Below are 22261 nucleotides of genomic sequence, written 5' to 3'. Positions count from 1 at the left end.
TTATTTTCTAGATGCCATCAAAACTCAGAGCATAGTTAGCCACTGGCTCCAAAACCAGTTAGATAAAATCAACTGAATTTAAAGAACTACTTGGAGCAAGATAACTACTGCACCTTGCTGACCTTCATAAACCTGCCTGGAGATAGATAAATTTATAAAAGTCAGTGTCATCTCAAGCAAATCAAATTAAGGAATGTGTGTAGCAGGATGCCAAGACTAAAGGAATTCAAGACTAAGCAGACTTCCGCCAAAACAAGGGCTTCTATATATCACTAATGAAGTTAGATGGCTCTGTAAACACCACTTATCGTCATCACTTATCCTCAACATAGACAAAGATATCACAGACTAGGAAACAAGGAGAATCTTACAAAGTGGAAACAACAGGTTATAATTTTGAAGATATTTTCTAAGTAAAATGAGAACATATAAACTTACGAAGAATCGAAATAGAGGAACAGAGAAGTGTGGCTTAGTACAAAGAGCACAGCCTGGGAGTCAGAAGACCTGGGTTCTATTTCCAGTTCTGTCACTGGCCTGCTTTGGTACCTTAAGCAAGTCACTTAATTTCTTTGAGCCTCAGTTTCCTCATCTGTAAATATGGAGATTAAATACCTGTTCTCCCTCCTACTTAGGCTGTGAGTCTAGTGTGGACAGAGACTGTGTCCAATCGGCATATACTGTATCTACCCCGGTACTTAGTATGCAGAGTAGTCACTTAACAAGTGCCACAACTATTAATTCAATTCCACAGCCAGAATTTGAAAAATAGCAAAGCATCTGGACCTGGTGACATACATTCTAAAACCCATGAACATGGAGAAAAGACTGTTTTAGCACTTGCAAACCTTTTTCTGGCCATATGAGAATATTGCAAAGATAGCATATGATCTTAAAGATTACTGTCTCATTTCTGTCTTTTTAGTAGTGGTAGAAATTGCATTTATGAACTGCACTACGTATTGGAGAAGTACAACACAACCATAATGCATATTAAGCTCAAGCTCTTGTAGGCAGGGAATCTGTCTTCATCTTCCAGAAGGAGAAAAAAAAGTTTAAGGTAACCATCATGGCATCTAACTGCAATCTGTTACTAGGAAGAGCCTCTCAAACTGACTCTTGCAGAAGGTTAACTGTGTGTTCTTACAGACCCACAGCCCAGACGACAGTGATTTCTCACACACAGCTTTAGCAGTGGTTGCGGTTCTGGTATCCGTCATCAGCTACACAGCAGTTGTGGTCGTCGTTACAATTCAGGTGCGGAAAAGATATTCCAACGGTTTTGAAGAGGAAGTTGAAGAAAGAAACTGCCAAGACACTGAAATAGGCACGTGATCTTTGCAGCTTGTCAGGCACAGGAAAATTCAGGGAGTAATCCTGGTGTACAAAGGGCTATTATCAACTCCAGTAACAACAAAGGGAAGTAGGATTGTCAAGAGGAAAAAAAGAGAAAATATTTCATTCGTTTTCTCTGCCACTTTCTCTTTATTAACACTGATTAGGGTTTTGGTGGTGGGGTGAACAAAAACGTTAATTTATATTTCTGAATTAATTTTGTGTTAGGTCTTAGGTTGAAAACAGAGACGAGAATCAGAAAAAGTCAAGGAGTTGGAGCTATCTGAAGATCTGATTCAACTGTTAAATTTCCTGGAGTTATTTTTCACCAAATAACACCTTAAAAGCCCACAGAAAAATTAAGATTCAAGATAGAAACTTTCTGATGATATTTTAGTTGGCTAAAATGTTTGAGGAAGACAGAATGAGGCAGTTTAGTGGCTTCATGTTTTTATATAATGAAACATAATTAGAATATTTTCCAGTGGACTGCTCCAGAAACCAGTGTGAGAAACATATGTGTGCTGCAGTATAGATCTTAAGATGACTATTATCTTGAGAAAACATTTCAGAAAGATTGAAGATTTAATTATTTTTATTTTTTACCTGGGGGAAAATTGGGGATGCAGAGAGAAAGGCAAGGGGTGGTAATTAGGGATGCCACTGTCAGAGACAGAATACTGAGCTGAATGGACCATTAATTGCAGTAATGGCCCAGTAATGGAATTTCCTATTTCTTAAGTCTATTACCCAGACCAATCAGAAGATCAGCAAAAGGAAACATTTCCATAGCCCAGCTGTGTTGCCCAACCCGATCTTGCATGTCCCAGGTGAACCATACCGAACTGCAACAGAAATGTGCTACCGAGATACCTTTCATATGTCTGAAAATGGGGCTGTTAACCTTTGCCTTCTTTAACTTTATTTTCACTTGTTTGCAGCAAATATTCTGCCTCATAGATTTGCCTAATGTTCACCTTAAATATGTTTCCCTACTGAGGTGAAATATATTTTAATCAAACATATTTTTGTACAAATCCCCAGCCCCCTAGTATTTATATGTATATTCCTGAACTGATGCTTTCTGAATGAGAATAAATCTTAAACTTATTTGGATTTAAACAAATTTATGACCTGGGAAAACTCTAAATCCACTAGCCACTTCTGGAGTTAGTGAGTGAAAGTATCATTCACATATACTCACCTTCCACCTGCAATCAAATTAATCCAGAGACTTTTAATAAAAATGTTTGGACAAAAAATCAGTGAAGTTAGTATATGTTCACTCTAAACATTGTCTTATTCAAACATTAGAAACATTGGATACAAAACCAAAAGGACCGCTAACTCTCATGCTGATTTTGGTCCCATGTAATAATAATAATAATGTTGGTATTTGTTAAGCGCTTACTATGTGCCGAGCACTGTTCTAAGCGCTGGGGTAGACATAGGGAAATCAGGTTGTCCCACATTGGGCTCACAGTCTTAATCTCCGTTTTACAGATGAGAGAACTGAGGCACAGAGAAGTGAAGTGACTTGCCCACAGTCACACAGCCGACAAGTGGCAGAGCTGGGATTCGAACTCATGAGCCCTGACTCCAAAGCCCGTGCTCTTTCCACTGAGCCACGTAGACGATGCTCACACAGGGGTTGGCCAGGTCTCAAAGATTGGCTCTTTTATTTTTTATGATACTTGTTGAGTGGTTACTACATATCAAGCACTGTTCTAAATGCTGAGGTAGATACAAGTTTATCAGGATGGACAAAGTCCCTTTCCCACGTGGAATTCGCAGTCTAAATAGCAGGGACAATGATTCTTAAAGCTACAGAAGTGCATTGTACTTTTTATCATTTAATGATCAATTTAGGTTAAGTTGAATGTCCAGTGCCTATCAAAGGCTCACAGCCGATAGCCTGGGTAGCTGTCCAAAATGACGAGGAAAGCACCATTTCGGCAAGTGCTGCCACTTAAAATTCACAGATAGTCCATTAAAATGGTTTAGAATCGGTTGTGCCCATAAAACCTATAAAAATGCTCTAAAGTTCACAAATACAGGCTGCTGCCATCCGAAGGTACCGGCAGGAGGGATGACATTGACTCTGGACTGTGGCCCGGAGCCTCTTGCTCTTAGAGCTCACATCAGCTTCCCTTCACAAAGTCCTGCTTCCTAGGAGAGGAGAAGAGAGAGAGAGAGGAAAGGAAGAACCTTGACATTATCCTTGGGGTGCTTTCATTCATTCATTCATTCATTCATTCATTCAATCCTATTTATTGAGCACTTACTGTGTGCAGGGCACTGTACTAAGCTCTTGGAATGCACAATTTGGTAACCCATAGAGACAATCTCTGCCCAACAGTGGGCTCACAGTCTAAAATGGGGAGACAGACAGCAACACAAAACAAGTAGTCAGGCATCTCAACTGGGGCTCACGGTCTTAAACCCCATTTCACATCTTAGGTAATTAAGGCACAGAGAAGTGAAGTGACTTTCCCAAGATCACACAGCAGTCAAATGGTGGAGTTGGGTTTAGAACCCAGGTTCTCTGACTCCCAGAACCATGCTCTATCCATCACAACACACTGTGTCTAGACCATTTCTAGTCAACCCAAGCCCCTCTCTCCTCCTTTGGATGTGAATGTCCTGCAGAGCTTTACCCCTGTTTACTAGGACCTCAGCTTTGCTTAGCTAAGCTATAAATTAGTGCCACAGTGGATGCCCTGAAGCACCAGTGTAAACCATAATTTTCAACATTGGAAGATGTAAGATAGATGGGTAAAAAGGAGCCGATATCTGTCTTCTGACTTTGTGATTTCTATTTTCTGTTTTTTCTCCTCCTCCACCTCACTTGAGAAGAGGAGTTAACTGGTCTCTACCTAAATGCCTTCTAGTATATTGGATTTTTATAGCATATTGGAATTTATTGTCTATTTGGTTTTTCCCTTAATTAGTTCTGTAGGTAAGGAGAAGTAATAAACTATCATAAACAGCATAGCGCAGTAGAAAGAACATGGGCTTGGGAGTCAAAGGAGGATTCTAATCTTGATTCTGTCACTTGCATGCTGTGTGACCTTGTGCAAGTCACCTAATTTCTCTGCTTCAGTTTCCTCATCTGTAAAATGAGAATGCAATAGCTTTTCTCCCTCCCACTTAAACATGTAGGACAGGCACTGTGCCCAACTTGATTATCTTGTACCTTCCACAGAATTTAGTACAGTGCTTGGCACGTAGTAAGTACTTAATAACATCGTAATCATTCTTATTACAATTGATACTGTTGTTCTTTCTGATAGCCCTTTTTCTCTGTTGATAGCAGGTATAATTGTTGTCTGATGGCAAATATTTTGATCTCCATGAGGCTGACAGGAAAAAACTAAGTAACAGATGAAAGTGTCTTATCGAAAATCATTCAGACTATGTGAACGTCGGACCTATGGGATTCGGATCTCTTGACTTGCAATTCTGAGACTAGTTAATTGCCAGTTTAAAAATAACTCATTATTAGGCCAATTATTAGTTTAATTTTCCCTGCTAAATCTAGACTGAAGCATCAGATTTTACACATTATCAGTTGGCAAACCAGAAAGCCAGATCACAACTCAGGCCCCATATACTGCAAACAGGCCATGTTGTGTTTATTTTATTTGTCAAGTACTGTGCTTCACACCCATTCTCAGTTTGGATTAAAAAAAAAATTGGTGAAATGTATTGAGGGGCCATAAACCAACAAAAGTCAAGTTCCATAGTATAGTTGAAATGCATTTTTGCCTTCTGGTGGGGAACAGCTGTGTTAAGAATTTCTCATAAACTAAGGTAATGTCGCATTAGGTCCATCAGCTCCTTTTAAATCATTTTTTTTTCAGTTGTGCACTACCACCAAAAGATGTTACTTTTGCAATGGAATGACGAAACACATCACAACCCTAGTGAAAAAGAAACAGAGAACTTGCCAAAACTAGCAAAACTCAATGAATCCTGAAGCTTTTCCTGATCCAACTCCAGCTTATAAACATTCGAGGCTTTGCAAACTTTATGGGCCATCTGTAGGTCTTTGTGTCAGACTTCCACAATTTATGCTCTAAGTATTACATCGAATCTTTAAACTTGCTTTCCACTGAAATGGAAGAGCTGATAAAAAATAACTTAGCTATCAAAACACACACACGCACACATGCACACACACTCCCTCCCTTCATCCTTCCCCACAAGATCCCTGGACTTTTAAAATTTGCATTCATCACTTAGTAAAATCTTTGGCCATTTCTTCCCTCTCATTCACTTGCACTTTTCATATAAAGGGCTAAACAGTGGGAAAACGGAAAACCCAATCCCAGACAATTAGAAACTTCTTTTCACGCATATTGAAAGTGCATTACGGTTTGTTGTTTTAATCTACAATGGAAATTATCTAATACCCATTAAACTCTGTCAACCAAGAGGCAGTATGGTCTAGTGAGCAGAGCGCTAAATGAAAAACCAGAAGACTGGAGGATTATATTCCTAGCCCTATCAGGAGAATTCTGGGTGGCCTTGGACAGTCATTGAACTTTTCAAGACCTCGATTCCTCGGTAAGATGCAGATAGTGATATTTATTATCTTCTACCTGCCCGCTCGAGGTGGTGAGTTGACGAATTCAAAGAGGATTATAAAATAAATCTTTGGAACAAACATAGACAGGGCCCAATTAACCAGTTTGTGGATTATCTAGAGCTCTTACTAATCATCACTTTTCCTGCTGCCTGACTGTTTCCCCTATCATTGTTTATAAACTAGAGGGTGGGATGAAACCGGAAGAGGAGAAATTTGATGCGGTTAGGTTTGTTCTGTTTTAGCAGTTTTACTGAATAGTTAGGAGAGGAAGGAGTGATCTTTTTGGCTAAAAAAAAATCTGGATTATTATTGCAATTCCAGTAATCCTTTTCTTCTACATATCACCAAAGATACTCAAGGATTAATTAATCAAGTAAATATTAGAGGCATTGACTCATAACACTAGAAGAAAATCCTAAAAAATATCTCCTCAGGTTTCAATCCTGAAACCAACTAATCCAGCCTTTTACTTACAGATGAACTCCTAAACCATAAAGGACAGGTGGGTGCCTATTTTGTTATTAAAACATTACAGTATCACCAATCAATCAGATAATCAAAGGTATTTATTGAGCACTGACTGTGCAGAGCATTTGGGAGAGTACAGTAAAACAGAGTTGGTAGACACACATCCCATAACAATGGAAATTCCCTAACTTTCTCTGGTAGTTTGGGTCTGAAGCCCAGTACCTCTCCAATGCCATCCTGTCTTACTGTTTGCTGTTCAGTGTGGCCCACAGATAATGAAAGAATCTGTGGAGATTAACAGAATCCGTTGAAAGGGGAGCAACTTGATTTCCGTGATAGGAACTCAGGCCGCACTAATTGGTTGGAGTTCCTTGAAGGGATGATAAACAGGTGGATGGTGGGAAACTAGTGGACATGGAGTATTTGGATTATCAAGAGAGAGGCCTTTGCAAAGGTTTCCTGTCCAAGTTTTTTTTTATTTTTTTCAAAAGGAATTATCTAAAGATTGAAAGGAGTGTTCTCTCAAGGACAGAAAACTGGCTAAAAGATAGGAAACAAGGTAGGGGAAAGCAGCCACTTTTCAGAAGGGAGAAACAGTGGAATTATCGGGGATCAGTGTCAGTACCAAATCTGTGTAACATCTTCACTGAAAATGAAAATTGTGATCTCCGTCAAGTGACTACTATATGCCAAGCACTGTGCTAGGTGTTACAGCAGATACAAGATCACTGGTTGGATTTGGGGCTCACAGTCTAAGGGGAAGATAAAACAGGTATTTAACCCCCACTTCACAGATGAGGAAACTGAGGGACAGAGAGGTTAAATGACTTTCCCAAGGTCACAAAGGAGGCACAGAGTATGTACTGGAGTCTTTAAGTTTACTGAGGAGCCTAAATGAATTAGGGGAATAAAAGGATGGGCATATGGGGTAAATCACAGGATGATTCAATGAACTCTAAAGAATGAGCAGAAAAATATCAGATGAGCTACAACATGAGTGAGGATTAATGATATTTATTGAGAACTCACTGTGAGCAATACAAAGTGCAAGGAATGCCCCAGGGTAAATTGTAACTCCAATATTTATAAAATCATAAAACCAAATTAGAAGTACATGATGGTGAGGTGAGAGGTATCTGCCACAACTCAGAAAAGAGGTTTCAGACACATTGTTGACATCTTTAAATAACTAGTTCAGTGCCCGACAACAGAAAAAACAACAACAACAACAAAGAAAAAAAGCTCCTAATGCAGGAACATCCAGTTTGGGAAATAAAATCAAAATGAATTTCAACAATTATGCTCTCCAAAAAGTCTTATATGTGCTACAATAGGACTATATCATAGTCCAGAATTCATTATTTCATAAGGTTCTACTTGGACCCCTAACTCCAAGCAATCTCCAAAGATTCCTTTCTCTGAAGACTAGGGTTTGAAGATGGGAAAAGCCTCCCCAGTTCACATGAGATGTCAAGGTTTTCATTCCCCTCCAGACTACCCTGACTCAGTCAGATACTCCCATGAACTAAGCTCTTCCCTGGAAGAGTTGGCCCCTTAAAAGAGGCCTTCATATTTTTTGATCATTTAGAGCATGAAACGTTCTCAAACCAGGATGCTCTTTCAGGATGCTGGTTGAGATTTCCCCTGTATCAAACCAGCAACAGAAAGTGTTTTCCAATTAATAATTTAAATAGCTTTTTTTGTCAAATTCTTTTTCAAAAATTATCAGACGAGGGGTAAACTGGAGGAAAAAAAGAGATCTTCCTAACTCTGATTTTCTATTTTAGAATACTTTCAGTATTCAGTATTCTATTCAGTATTCAGTATCCTTTTTCTCCTCTGCCTCCTCCCTGCTGCAGACTCACAGTTTGGCTCTCCTCCCTGTCCTGCCATGTCCTGCTGTCACTGGAGAAAGTTAAGGAAATGAAGCATTGTCAAATTTAGAATTACTATAGAGCCTCAATTTTCCCAACCATTTAGCACAGGAGATAATTCAAATAATTGAGACTCTGGATGATCAAGAATGACATTTAAATGGATTCTAAAACCATAGAAATAAAAAACAGATCCACTCAGGAGACTTGGGAGAGGACGAACACAGAGGCAATAGGTAATGTCCAGTAATAATGATAATGATGATGACGATAATAATAATACTAACAATGACAATTGTGTTTTTTGTTAAACTCTTTCTATGTACGAAGCACTAATGTAAGCCACTGGGGTGGATACAGTGGAAGTGGAGCAGACACAGACCCTGTCCCATGCGGCCCTCACAGTCTAAGAAGCAAGGAAAACAGGTTCTTTATCCCCATTTCACAGATGAGAAAATCAAGGCGAAGAGAAGCTGAGCAATTTACCCAAGGTCACAGTAATGTTGGAAAACATCACAGTCCTCAACATAACTGAACCCAAAACCCAGAAACAGTACAAATACGGGTTCAGTCCCTCAATGCTCATCAAACTAAATATGGAAGAAAAATTCTGAAATAGTTGCATGGCAGTGGGGATCAACAGGAACAGGGTAAGTAATGTGGTACTGTATTCATAGACATATCTTTCTTGACATGGAAATGCCACTAAGTAAATAAGCAGTCAGAATATTTTGGCTAAAGGGCTAATGTTGTTTAAACTAGTGTTTACATCGTGAATCTTTCTAAAAATAATGCCTTTAGAGTAACTCAATAAAAGGGTAATTTATCATTATTAAGTCATTAAAAGCTGTAATATAATTTGCTTTATGAGTCAGGATCCACAGCTAGATCTGTAAAAGCAGTCCTATGGCAATTTACCATACTTCATAATAACCAGGAAACACATTCTCCAAAATGGGAACATAAGCCAGGATCAGGCCATAGCTTTAGAGAAGAGTAACATTTTCATAAGCAGTCAGAAAATGTATATCCTTTAATTTAAAATTAATGTTTACCTCTAGACCCTGAAACAAGAAGACAACTGAAATCTCACCATGGAACATAGCACTCTATTTTTGGCTATCAAATGGAAAACGACGATCAACAAACCAACCAACTACAATTACCAGATTTGCAAAATGCTCTTTAAGACACTCACAAATGCCACAGCAAAAGAAAATCAAAACAGAGGCTGTTTTCATTCTGGGAAGTTTTGCCACTTCTCCAAAAAAACTGTAGAATCCTGAATGACTGAAGACCCTCTAAGCATTCTGGGATGGTGACCCTCACGAGAGTTTGCTGATGTAGTCCACCTGGAGATCTCATTTGTTTCAACTATTTATGATTGTCCTAAAGGAGCATAATTTTATCATCCTGAGATATCCAAAGGTTTTAACAGATTCCCTGATTTTAAGTGGAATTTATCATGAAAACTTCTTTCTGAGTTAATCAGCAGTGAATCACAAGAGACCTAATTGTTTCCTCAAGAAACTGAAAGTTAATAATAATAATAATAATAATTATGGCATTTGTTAAGCACTTTGTTCTAAGCGCTGAGGTAGACACACGTTAATCAGGTTAGACACAGTCCCTTTCCTACTTGGGGCTCATCCTTAATCCCCATTTTATAGATGAGGTAACTGAAGCCCAGAGAGGTTAAGTGACTTGCCCAAGGTCACATGGCAGACATGTAGCAGATCTGGGATTAGAACCCAGATCCTTCTGATTCCCATGCGTGTGCTTTATCTACTAAGCCAAAGTACTTATGACATTTTATTCATCCTCCACCCTCCTTCTCAGGCCATTTTTAAGTCTTGAAAAATGGGGCAATAAGATCTTTAATGATTATACCACAGTAGTATTAGGATTTGAACCCCAGTTTTACATGTGGCCCCTACTATGGAATATCCTAGATTGTTTGGATTTTTAACGATAGGAAGGGGAAGAATTGGATGAGTATTAAAAAAAATTGCTAAGTCTGAAGGGGAAATTTGCCTTGGATTGGAACCCCCACCCCCCACCCCCCCCAAAAAATGAGAGACTTCTCCAAAACCCCTGGGTTTTTAACTCAGATGGAAATCTCATGATGAGAGAAGTTTCTCACACCATTTCCAGTGCTTCCTGCTTCTAGTTCAGCTGTGAATTCAAGACACCTATAAAAATCAGCTTTAGCATTGCTGACTGTTACAGAATGTCTGTTCCTAGAGTTTGGCATTAACTCAAAAAGGCAGAAGAGCAGAAAAACAAAACCTGGTTAGGGAAGAGGGAAGGGAGGCATAAAGAAGCCAGCTGAAGGATCTTGTTTTTGTTTTTGTCAAACTTCAAAACAACCAAATCCCAAAAAAAAATTGACTTGGATCCAGATTTTGGGCCTGAATGAGGGGATATTTAATATGGGCTAGCTTTCCCGCTGCTAATGAGAGTGATTATTCTCAAACTATTTCAATGTGATAACTTTTATCCAGTTTTTAGTAGCCACGACCCTAAATTACTAAATTATACAAATGGCATACTAAAGACCACGTAGCCGGAAATCAAGCAATAGCATGTATCCAACAGAGCTGAACTGCTACTTTAAGAACTGTATCTAGGGAGTTATTTGTAAAACATATTCAGAAAATAAAGCAACGGAGCTGGGAAGTGTCTTGCAACAATCTGTTGGCATAAGGGTGCCACCTATTGTCATGATTTGCCAGTTGACAGTTATTTCTTAGTTTTTTTGTTTGTTTTTTTAATTACCTGAAAGGAATGAGACAGCAAAGTCATACCTGGCTATGTTAAAACTTGGGCATAATAAAGTAGCTTGACATTTTATTTAATGTCATGGTACAATTTCTGCTTCTGGTATGCCTAGTTTCCAAAGGCTTGTGATCCCAGAGATCAGGATAATAATAATGTTGGTATTTGTTAAGCGCTTACTATGTGCTGAGCACTGTTCTAAGCACTGGGGTAGACACAGGGGAATCAGGTTGTCCCACATGGGGCTCACAGTCTTAATCCCCATTTTACAGATGAGGGAACTGAGGCACCGAGAAGTTAAGTGACTTGCCCAAAGTCACACAGCTGGCAAGTGGCAGAGCCGGGGTTCGAACCCATGACCTCTGACTCCAAAGCCCGTGCTCTTTCCAGTGAGCCACGCTGCTTCTCCGGATCAGGATCACTATCACGTGATCACGCTGCTTCATCAGGATGAAACTAGCAAATAGATGTATGCAGTGGAAAAATAAGAAATGACATTTCTGGGGTTAATATCTTCCACAGGAATTCTCAGTGGCTCTCGAAATCCTTTGATACAGAAAAAAGGGTCATTATGGATTACCAATCAATAATTGATCAATCATATTTTTTGAATGCTTACTATGTGCAGAACACTGTACTAAGGGCTTGGGAGAGTACAAGGAGCTAACCATCTAGATGGGAGCACTGGGAACCAGGAAACCTGGGTTAGAATTCAGAGCTTGATCCTCTGTGATCATTTTCTATACTTCAGCTCTGTACCTCCATCCATTAATCATATTTTATCGAGTACTTACTGAGTGCAGAGCATTGTACTAAGTGCTTGAGAGAGTAAAATAGAATAAATAGATGTGATCCTTGCCCTCAAGGAGCTTCAATCAAGCAGAGTCCTGGATACAATGAACTATTCTAATCTCAGCTCTGCCACTTGTCTCCTGTATGACTTTGGGCAAGACACTTAATTTCTCTGTGCCTCAGTTATCTGTAAAACGGGGATTAAGACTGTGAGCCCTATGTGGGACTGGGACTGTGTCCAACTTGATTAACTTGAATCTATCCAAATGCTTAGTACAATGACTGGCACATAGCAAGTGCTTAACAAATACAATTAAAGATGTAGTGTACTATTTTTTAGATGATTTTTTAGTCTATTTCTAGCAATTGGGCACAAAAATCTAGTCAGATATGGAATTTATTATACTCTTACTCTATGACAAGCCCTGTGCTAAAAGTTGGAGAAGATGCTAACACAATAGATCAGACATAGTCCCCCTTCCAAATTATTTTGTGGAAGCCAAATCATTGCCTTGCTTTATCCTCAGGAGGATCAATACATGTCTTTAAAAATGATTAATGAAGTAAAATGAGATCTTCTGGCTTAACTTAATGTGTTTCTTAACCTTAAAAAAAGGGGCTCATACCTGAGTCCTCTCTGCATTGATCAATAATAACGTATTTAGACAGGGTTACACTCTCTGCTGATCTTCCATGGACTTCGGAAACTTTTACATCTTCTGTCAAAATTTAGGAAATTTAGATAAAGTGGCATTTGTTAAAAATAAAAGTGGTTTAATTCTCTTTTCCTACAGTAATAGCTTTTTATCCAGCATGCCGGGGAAATGGGCAGTGGCATTTAGCCAAAAAATTCTTGTTAACTAAGAATCAGAGTGGGTCAGGGAGGGACTTTAAAAATCCAAGGGAGGGTTCGTGAGAGCCCCATGATTATATACAAACTCCTCTTCCCACTGGGAGAAGGCATTTTCCACAAGAGTCAGTCATCAAAGATGGCTTAGGTACTGGGGAAGAGGGAAGGGACAGTATCAGAAATGCCAGTTTCTAGAGCTTTCTTTTTGGCAGTAAAATAGCAGAGAACACATCTTTTACAAAAAATCTTGAAGCTAAAGAGATTTTTAGCTTCAAGAACAACCAACTGAACAGTTGAAATGGACCTTAAACCTCAGACCATTTGGTACCATCAAAAATTATTTATTAAGAAAATATTGTGGGTGACAGAGGGTTAAGCAAGTAAAAATACAGTCCCTGGACTTCTAAAAGATAATGACTGAAGACAGAAAACAGTGGTTTGGGAAAACCTTAGAAATGGTAAAACAGATCATTTTTCAGTGGTGGTCCTATAAAATTGGAAAATGCAAACTAGGCAAATCTTTTTGGACTTTATCTTAAGGTAGAATGAACAAATATAAATCATTATAAACAAGAAACAAACATGCTAGTGCAATAGGGAAATGAGAATTCTATTATAATTTTACACTTATCAATGGTGAGTCCAGGAAGATAAATTATCAGTCCTATGGATGTTCCCAGAAACCAAATTTTTTAATAGACAACATAAACAGATTATAAAGTGATCAACTTGTATTTACCCTGGTGTTTGCACAATGCCTGACATACAGTAAGCACTTTATATGTATCATCCTTATTACTATTATTGTTTATTATTAAACAATTTTGCTTATCCAGTTTATATATGTCAAACTGTACCGAAAGAAAAAAGAAAACTGTAGGATTGCAAGTACCATATAATTAATCAAAGATAGTGATCCAGGATCTGTACAAACTGCCTCGTACAAGAATAAGTCATTCGTCACTGCCCTACCAAATTGGAACATTAACAGATTGTAACATCTATAATTCATCTTTACTAATCTAATCTAAACAGGACAGCACATCTGACTAAGCTATAATTTAAAATCATTAAATTGGGCTATATTTCTCAGTCTAAAGTCTTTCTTTTAGGGGACAATGGATGTCTTAACAGGAAACTTCCGATGGCAGATTCATTTAACGGCTGGGCTATCAGGCTCTTGTGTCTAAGGTGAAAAGAGCACAGCTGCACTGACAGGCCGCTGGTCTCCTCCTCAGCCACCATTTCCAGACTGCAGTGAAGACTGTAACAGCTTCCTCTGGCCCAGGTTGCTCTGAAGGATACTTTCCCCATTTAATTGGCTCACTTCCGAAACACTTTCAGGCCATTTTCAATCTGCCAAGCAAATTTCAGTGGTACGTCTTCATCATACATTTCTTTCGAGGCTTTCTTTCCACAGTGGGGTCAGGAAGCACTGGATTGTCTGGGATCATTCACCCAAAGTCTTGCAGTAAAGGTTCTCCTGGTTAACTTGGAGGAATCGTGAGCTCGTAGTAGGCAGGGAGCATGTCTACCAATTTGGGTATATCTTACTCTCCCAACCACTTAGTACAGTATTCTGCACATCATAAACGCTCATTAAGTACCATTGATTGAACTATCTTAGAGACAGCTTGAGGAAGTCTAAAGGGAAAGCAGTAGGCAGAGCTGTGTTGCCTGTGCCCCAGAATCACTTAACCTACCACTTCTAGTGTCTCTGTGACAGTACATGAAAGCCTCATTAAGGCAGAAAGGTGCACCAGCTGGAGAGCAGAGGTCAAGTCCTGCCACTGACAGCAAGCCCATACACGATGTCTGCTGCTTAGTTGGGAGATGAACAGACCACAGGAATGGAAAGAGAGACACCAAAATTTGCCCCAGCCATGCCATGAAGCAGATGCCAGTAAATGGAATTGCTATGGAATCAATCAATAAGTGGTATTTGTTCGATCAATCAATGGTATTTATTAAGACACATTCCCTGCCTGCAGTGAGGATTGCTTACTGTGTGCAAAGTACTATACTAAGCTCTTGGGAGAGTACAATACAACAGAGTTGGCCACAAGGAGCTCACATTCTAGAGGAGGAAAATCTCCCTTCCTCCAGAGGTCCTCTCCCTTTTGATCCATGACACGCATCAATTCATTCATTTGATCGTATTTATTGAACACTTACTGTTTGCAGAGCGCTGTACTAAGTGCTTGGGAAAGTTCACTACAACAGTAATTAGTGACAATCCCTATCCTCAATGAGCTCACACTCTTCACCGCTTGATTGTGTGTTCCTTAAAAGCAGGAAAGTGGGTTTCATTATTGTTATGCTCTTCCAACCATTTAGTACAGTGCCAGACACTCAGTAGGTGCTCAATACTCAATAAATATCATTGGCTGAATGGCAGCTAGAGGCAGGGGTGCAAAGAAGGGTTTGGACCCAGGGTAATAAAGTTGTTTAGCCTGGGAAAGAGAAGGTAAATGTAACTGTAGTAAGGTATGAATTGTCTTTAGGGACATGATGCTGTCCTTGTTCTCCTTGTTTACTGAGAAAGGAACAAGATAAAATGGACTTAGATTGAAACAGGAGAGGGGTTTTTTGGTTGAATATAAAGACTTTCCTGACCCGCAGGGTGATAACAACTTGAACAACCTTCTAAGAGACTTGCGAAATCTTCAGCTGAGAAAACTCTTGAGGAAAGAACAGGATACAGCAATCTGTCCTGGATGGTTGGGTCTCTGACTTACCTGCCCAATGTGGCCAGATGACCTCTCCTTTCCATCCACCTGGAGTCTATAATCAATCAGTCAACATAAAACTATTTTGGCACTGAGGCTTAGCTTTGACAGGAGGACAGTTATTTGTGGAAAAGTGGAGAGGAAAAAGAATATGTATAGGAGTCTGGAAATACTGTGATGATAAAGAAATCAAAATAATAATGATAATAGTGGTATTTAAGAGTTTGCATTGTACCAAGCACCGTTCTAAGCTCTGGAATAGATGCAAAGTAATGAGGCTGACATTCTTAGCAGGCAGGCGAATGGAACTGAATTCCCATTTTACAGATGAGGAAACTGAAGCTCAAAACAATTAAATGACTTCACCAAGGTCACACAGCAGGCAACTGGTAGAGCAGAGGTTAAAACCAGGTTGTCTGACTCCCAAGTCCACACGCTTCCCAGTAGACCATGCTGCTCCTCTATGGACAGTAGAACTGTGGATCGGGATAGAACTCTGAGAAGACATAGCCTCCATCTCCTCTTTCTTCGGAGAGATTCTTATATCCATCAGCAGTATTTACTGAGTGCTAAATGTGTGCAGGACACTGTACTAAGGACTTGAGAGAGTTCAACACACTCAAATTTTGTAGACACAATTCCTTCGCTTAAAGAGGCTGCAGCCTAGCTTACACATCTGGGATTTTATAGGATGCCAGGGATATCTAGGTATATACTAGGGAAGCAGCTTGACCTAGCGGAAAGTGCATGGTCCTGGAAGTAAAAGGACCTGGGATCTAATCCTGGTTCCACCACTTATGGCTGAGTGACCTTGTGCAAGTCATTTAACTTATCTGGCCCTCAATTCCTTCATCTGCAAAATGGGGATTCAGTGCCTGTTCTCCTCCTACTTAGGCTGTGAGTCCCTTGCGGGATCTGATTATCTATCCCAGAGCTTATGTGCACGACACACCGTGAGTGCTTAACAACTGTCACATTTATTGTAAGTATTACTTGATGGAAAGAAGCCCAGGAAGTTTCATTAGAAACTGAAAGGGGTTGATCAGAAAAGAAAATTGGGATCCAGTGATTAAAAGAAATGTCCTGTCAAGATGGCAAACAAAGGAGTCGGGACTCAAGAACAGGCAATGAAAACACCAAACACTCTGTGATATTAAAGGTTCTGTGATTTCTCAACAAACTGCTCAACTGGGACAAGGGGTAAGAAGTTCCAAGTCACTCAAAGAACATTACAATGCATGAGGGTCTGTTTCTGTAAAAACAGGCAGCTTCTTGTGGTCCTCTAAAGCTTTATATTTAATTTTCAATTAAATTTAAGAATTGAAAATTCACCATTGCGATGTTGCTGCAAACTACATTACTTCCATAAATTTATTAAAAACATGATTATTCTGTCCTTTCCTGAAAACCTATAAATATACACTGCCAGCCACTATGGTCTATATATGGGAGTAATACACCATATAGTTAGTATAAATAAAGTTATAATAATACCTTATAAATCCCACAATGTTTTGAAATCATGCATATGTGAAAAGAGAGTCCACAATTTTGAATCCATTAAAATAGGATAATATTTCAGCATTTTAAATCTTCTGGGTTCAGGATGTCCATTGGTTATGGATATTTTATTAGCTGTCATAGTTCAATTGTACAAAACATAAACCTTAGGCAAATCTTTGCATTCAAAAAACCATGAGATAAAAAGGAGAAACAATCCAACTCCTCTCAGGACAGTATTCAAGGCAAAGTATTAAATCCACATATAGAACAGAATCTCTAATCTGTAAAAAGATTGTGTTTCCCCTAGATATTCCTGACAGTGGCAAGGTTTCAGTGAGTCAACAGGGAAGAAAAGAAAAGAAAAAAGCCCCCAAAACAGTACCACCGCATTCTAATGTGCTCAGATCTGGCGATTTGATGAGCTGTGGACTATTGGTGGAGGACATAAATCAGATGTTTAGCTGTCCAGGTGAAACCGTTTCTTCACAAAGGCAATCTGGTCTTGTCTGCACCTGCTAAAGGGTAATTCTGAGGCCAGATTGATTGTGAGGCAGTTGGATTTGGGGAAGAGATCTTCTCTTCCCAATCTTTGCCTTGTGAAACTGAGTAGATTGAGCACTTACAGATGCAGGCACTGGGCCCCAAAGAGCAAATAGATTGTGAGCCCCCAGCCCACTGCTACAAAACAATACATCTGTGGGCACAAAACGTGGTGCGTCACTGTGGCGGCTTCTGCCTCTGCAGGTGCTAAGTGTTTGGGTAGCAGAAAACGTAGGTCTCTCTGGGCTCAAAGTAAATAAAATCCATAAAACAAGAGAGCCTCTGTCTGGACTACAAGTGTATTTTAATGAAAAGTTACATATTAACCGGCCAGTCTCTCAAGCTGCTGTTGTGAGAGGTGAATTTACCTTGGGAAGGGAAAAGAAGGTCACCTCACTAGCCGCTCGCCCCCAACACTAAGGGCAGTCCTCCAGGTTCTGAAGCTTAGACACAGTCGGTCCCCTGTGAGATCACTCAGATATTACATCTTCATAGGTGAGCTACAGTTTAAAAAGAATGAAAAAAGGGACAGGATCCCATCAGCCGGTTAGGAACTACTGTGATCCCAGACCTAGACAAGGGGGCTTCCTAGCCTTTTGCAATTTTGTGAATATGTTATAATACATGGCATTCAATGTCCAACAGAAGAGCCTCCGTAATTGTCAGAGGCACAGGAAAGGAATACGCTCCTAAGCCCTTAGTACTGTGCTCTACACATAGAAAGCATGCTCAATAAATACTACTACTAAAAATAATAATAATAAAGGCACTTGTTAAGTGCTTATTACGTGCCAAGCACTCTTCTAAATGCTGGGGTGGACACAAGTTGATTAGGTTGGACACAGTCCTTATCCCATAAGGGACTCACACTCATTCCCCATGTTACAGATGAGGTAACTGAGGCACAGAGAAGTGACTTACCCAAGGTCACACAGCAGACAAGGGGTGGAACCAGGATTAGAAGCCAGGCCCTTCTGACTTCCAGGCTCGTGCTCTATCCACTAAGCCACTCTGTTTCTCAATAATATCAACTGTGGTATTGGTTAAGCACTCACTATGTGTCAGGCACTGTACTAAGTGCTGGGGTGGACACAGTCTCTGTCCCGCAACAATAATAATAATGATAATGTTGGTATTTGTTAAGCGCTTACTATGTGCCAAGCACTGTTCTAAGCGCTGGGGTAGACACAGGGGAATCAGGTTGTCCCACTTGGGGCTCACAGTCTTAATCCCCATTTTACAGATGAGGTAACTGAGGCACCGAGAAGTTAAGTGACTTGCCCAAAGTCACACAGCTGACAAGTGGCCCAGCCGGGATTTGAACCCATGACCTCTGACTCCAAAGCCCGTGCTCTTTCCACTGAGCCACGCTGCTTCTCAACAAGCCTTCACAGTCTTAATCCTCATTTTACAGAAGAGATAACTGAGGCACCGAGAGGTGAAGTGACTGGCCCAAGATCATAGGGCAGACAAGTGGCAGAGCTGGGATTAGACTCCCTTCTGACCCTCTGGCTTATGCTCTATGCCATATGCGATGATGGTGATCGAACAATAGCAGAACTAATAGAGAATACAGGATGACATGCTTCTGAACGGGGAATCAGTTCAGCACGGGGATGTGGGGGGAGGTGAGGAGGAGTATAATTCTGTTAAAATCGAACTTTCTATCGAGAATTTAGTGGAGAAAATTATCTGCTGCTAGTGAAAAAACATAAACGTCTAGATAAACATTATTTTCTGCTGGTTTGTAAAAATTGTTCTAATCATTTCCTCCTCTGTTGATGCCCACACTCTTTTACCCCTTCCCTCTCCAACTGTTCTCCAAGTCAACTACAGGGATAGAAAGCCTCTACCTTCAGCTTGCTTCATCTGTTTTCCCAAATAACTCTCCTTTCATAGGTTCTCATGGGGATCCATAACTGAGAGGAGAGGCAAAGTTGATTAAATTAACCTTTGAGTTCTCTGTGATTTTTTTTTCCCAGACCCAACCTGATTTCTCTCCGTTCTGGACATGTAAGGAGGTGCAATTTAGAGAGATACTCTAAAAGACAAAAGTGGTCTTGTATGACTCACAACCTGGAAAGTGACTTACAGAGATTCCAATTTCTCATATAGTTAAGATAATAATGACTTTTTCAGGACATCTGAGGTAATAAAAACTTTCTTATTTGTCTGGCTGTTAAACTTTCACCATGCTCAGTATGTCAATTATTCCAGATCTTCTAAATAGACCTTTCCCTCCAACATAAAATTTATCAGCTCAATGAATTTTTCCTTTACTTATGAGGTCAGGACAAAATCTAGAGTGTGGAAATAAACTGAAAAAAATGCAAACCCCAAAACTATTTTTATAACTGAATAAAAGTGTTTCCAGTAATGATCTTATCAAAGCAACTATCTTTCACATGCAATAAACTTTTAAAAATCAGATCCTGCAAACCCATCTAAGCTAACAAATGACAATTTGTAATTTCCCTCCTGTTTAGATTTTCACAAAGTTGGCAGATAGTAAGTAAGAAATACTAGAGTACTAGAAATTGGGTCTCAGTTTGGGTATTAGATTTGAAAATTGGGCTTCTGGACTTTCTGTTTCATTTTTCCAGCTTCTCAATGCAGTCATTAATAAGGAATTTAAAAAGAGATGCATTGCAAACAATTATAAAGAAGAATGTCAGCCAGATTTTCTGTGCCCGAGATGGCAGAGTGTAACGTTGAAAGGTCCAGCAAGGACTCAATCATCAATCAATCGTATTTATTGAACACCTACTCTGGGCAGAGCCCTGTTCTAAGCACTTGGGAAAGTACAATCTAACAGAGTTGGTAGACATGCTCCCTGGCCACAATGAGATTACAGTCTAGACTCGACCCAAAAGTAAGTAATCTAACTCTCCTTTTTTTTTTTTTTTACTAAAATTATAAATTTTTTCCTAAGACATGCCATACCGACTCTGCAAGTCACCTGAATCCAGCATATGGAATCGAGTGTTACATTCTAGCTATGAGGCTACATTTCAGTCAATCAATCAACCTATCAGTCGTATGTACTGAGCACTTACTGTGTGCAGCTGCATCTCCTGATGATGCTTTTCTCATTCCTAGATACTCAGGAACTTCCAGGCCTGGGGAGCACTGGATTGAGGGGAGCAGGAAAGGAAGACTTTAGGATTAGAAACTCAGTCCTCAGTAACAGGATTTACCAAGCCCCCATTCAGTGCAGTACACCATACCAAGTGCCTGTGAAGTACAAACCGAAGAAGTGAAACATTTGCTGCCTAGAAGAAACTCCTCCTCTGAGACAGGCATAAACATTTATAAAGAAATCAAAGTAAATGATTGAATATACATTAAATTAATCTATGTATACAAGTGCCCAGTAAGCACTCAATGATCTATTATTATCATTAATTGCGAGAGGTAGTCTTGCTGTAACACTTGGCTCCTGATTGGCATGCAGGGTTTTGGTGCTTTGGACCCTCGCTGCCAACTCATTCATTCAATTGTATTTACTGAGCATTTACTGTGTGCAGAGCACTGTGCTAAGCCTTTGGGAAAGTACAATGAAACAGTAAACAGGCACATTCCTTGCCCACAACAAGCTTACAGTTCAGAAGGGGGAGACAGACAACAAAAGAAATAAACAAATTACAGATATATACCTAAGTGCTGTGGGGCTGGACTGAGCCAAGAACGAAAGGGAACAAGTCAGGGAAATGCAGAAGGGAGTGGGAGAAGAGGAAAGAACAGACAATTATGTGGTAAACAACCCCAGTAGCCCATATTCTATATGCTATACTCCCCTATCTCCACGTATCTTTGTGAGCCCTTTCAGACTTCTGGAGTCTGGACTTTCCACCTTGGTTTCCTGGTTGTCCTGTCTCCAGGAAGAAGTTATTCTTTAAGTGGACTCAGTTATAAGAATAATAAGGAGGGTGGTATTGGTTAAGAGCTTACTATGTGCCAAGCTCTGTGCTGAGTTCTGAGTAGATACAAGATAATTAGATCAGACCCAGTCCCTTATGGGGGTCATACTCCAAAGGAAAGGAGAACAAGTTTTTAATCCCCATTTTATAGATGCAGGCACTAGAGCCCAGAGAAGTTAAATGAATTAATTGCCCAAGGTCACGCAATATGGGGATATTTTTGGTAAGAGCCTTCCTCTTAAGCTGTGAGCCCCATGTAGTTTACAGGTACTATATCCAGTCTGCTTACTATTGTATCAACCCAAGCATAAAGTTCAGTGCTTCGTGCATAGTAATAATAATAATAATGGCATTTGTTAAGCACTTACTATGTGCAAAGCACTGTTCTAAGCTCTGGGGTAGATACAAGGTAATCAGGGTGTCCCACATGGGGCTCATAGACTTCATCCCCATTTTACAGATGAGGGAACTGAGGCCCAGAGAAGTTAAGTAACTCGCCCAAAGTCACACAGCTGACGAGTGGTAAAAGCGGAATTAGAACCCACGACCTCTGACTCCCAAGCCTCCGCTCTTTCCACTTCTCAAGCGCACATAACAAATACCACAATTAGAAACTGGCAGAGCCGGGATTAGGATCCAGGTCTCCCGACTCCCACCCCAGGGTTCTTTTCAGTAGGCCGTGCTGCTTCTCACCATTAGAACAGTCTTTGGAGGGCAAAGAGTGGAATCCCCTCACAGTGGAGGGCCAAGACCATTCGAACTCCCATCCCAAGCTCCAGCCTGCTTGGCCTTAAGGTTGGAGCCCTACAGTAGTCAGGGCTACAACAGCACGGAGACCCATCTCCCTCCTCATCTGTTTTAACAGCTGCCGATGCTCTGCT

This window comes from Ornithorhynchus anatinus, chromosome 9, assembly GCF_004115215.2.
Source record: "Ornithorhynchus anatinus isolate Pmale09 chromosome 9, mOrnAna1.pri.v4, whole genome shotgun sequence".
Taxonomy (NCBI): domain Eukaryota; kingdom Metazoa; phylum Chordata; class Mammalia; order Monotremata; family Ornithorhynchidae; genus Ornithorhynchus; species Ornithorhynchus anatinus.
This window is presented reverse-complemented; position numbering follows the sequence as displayed.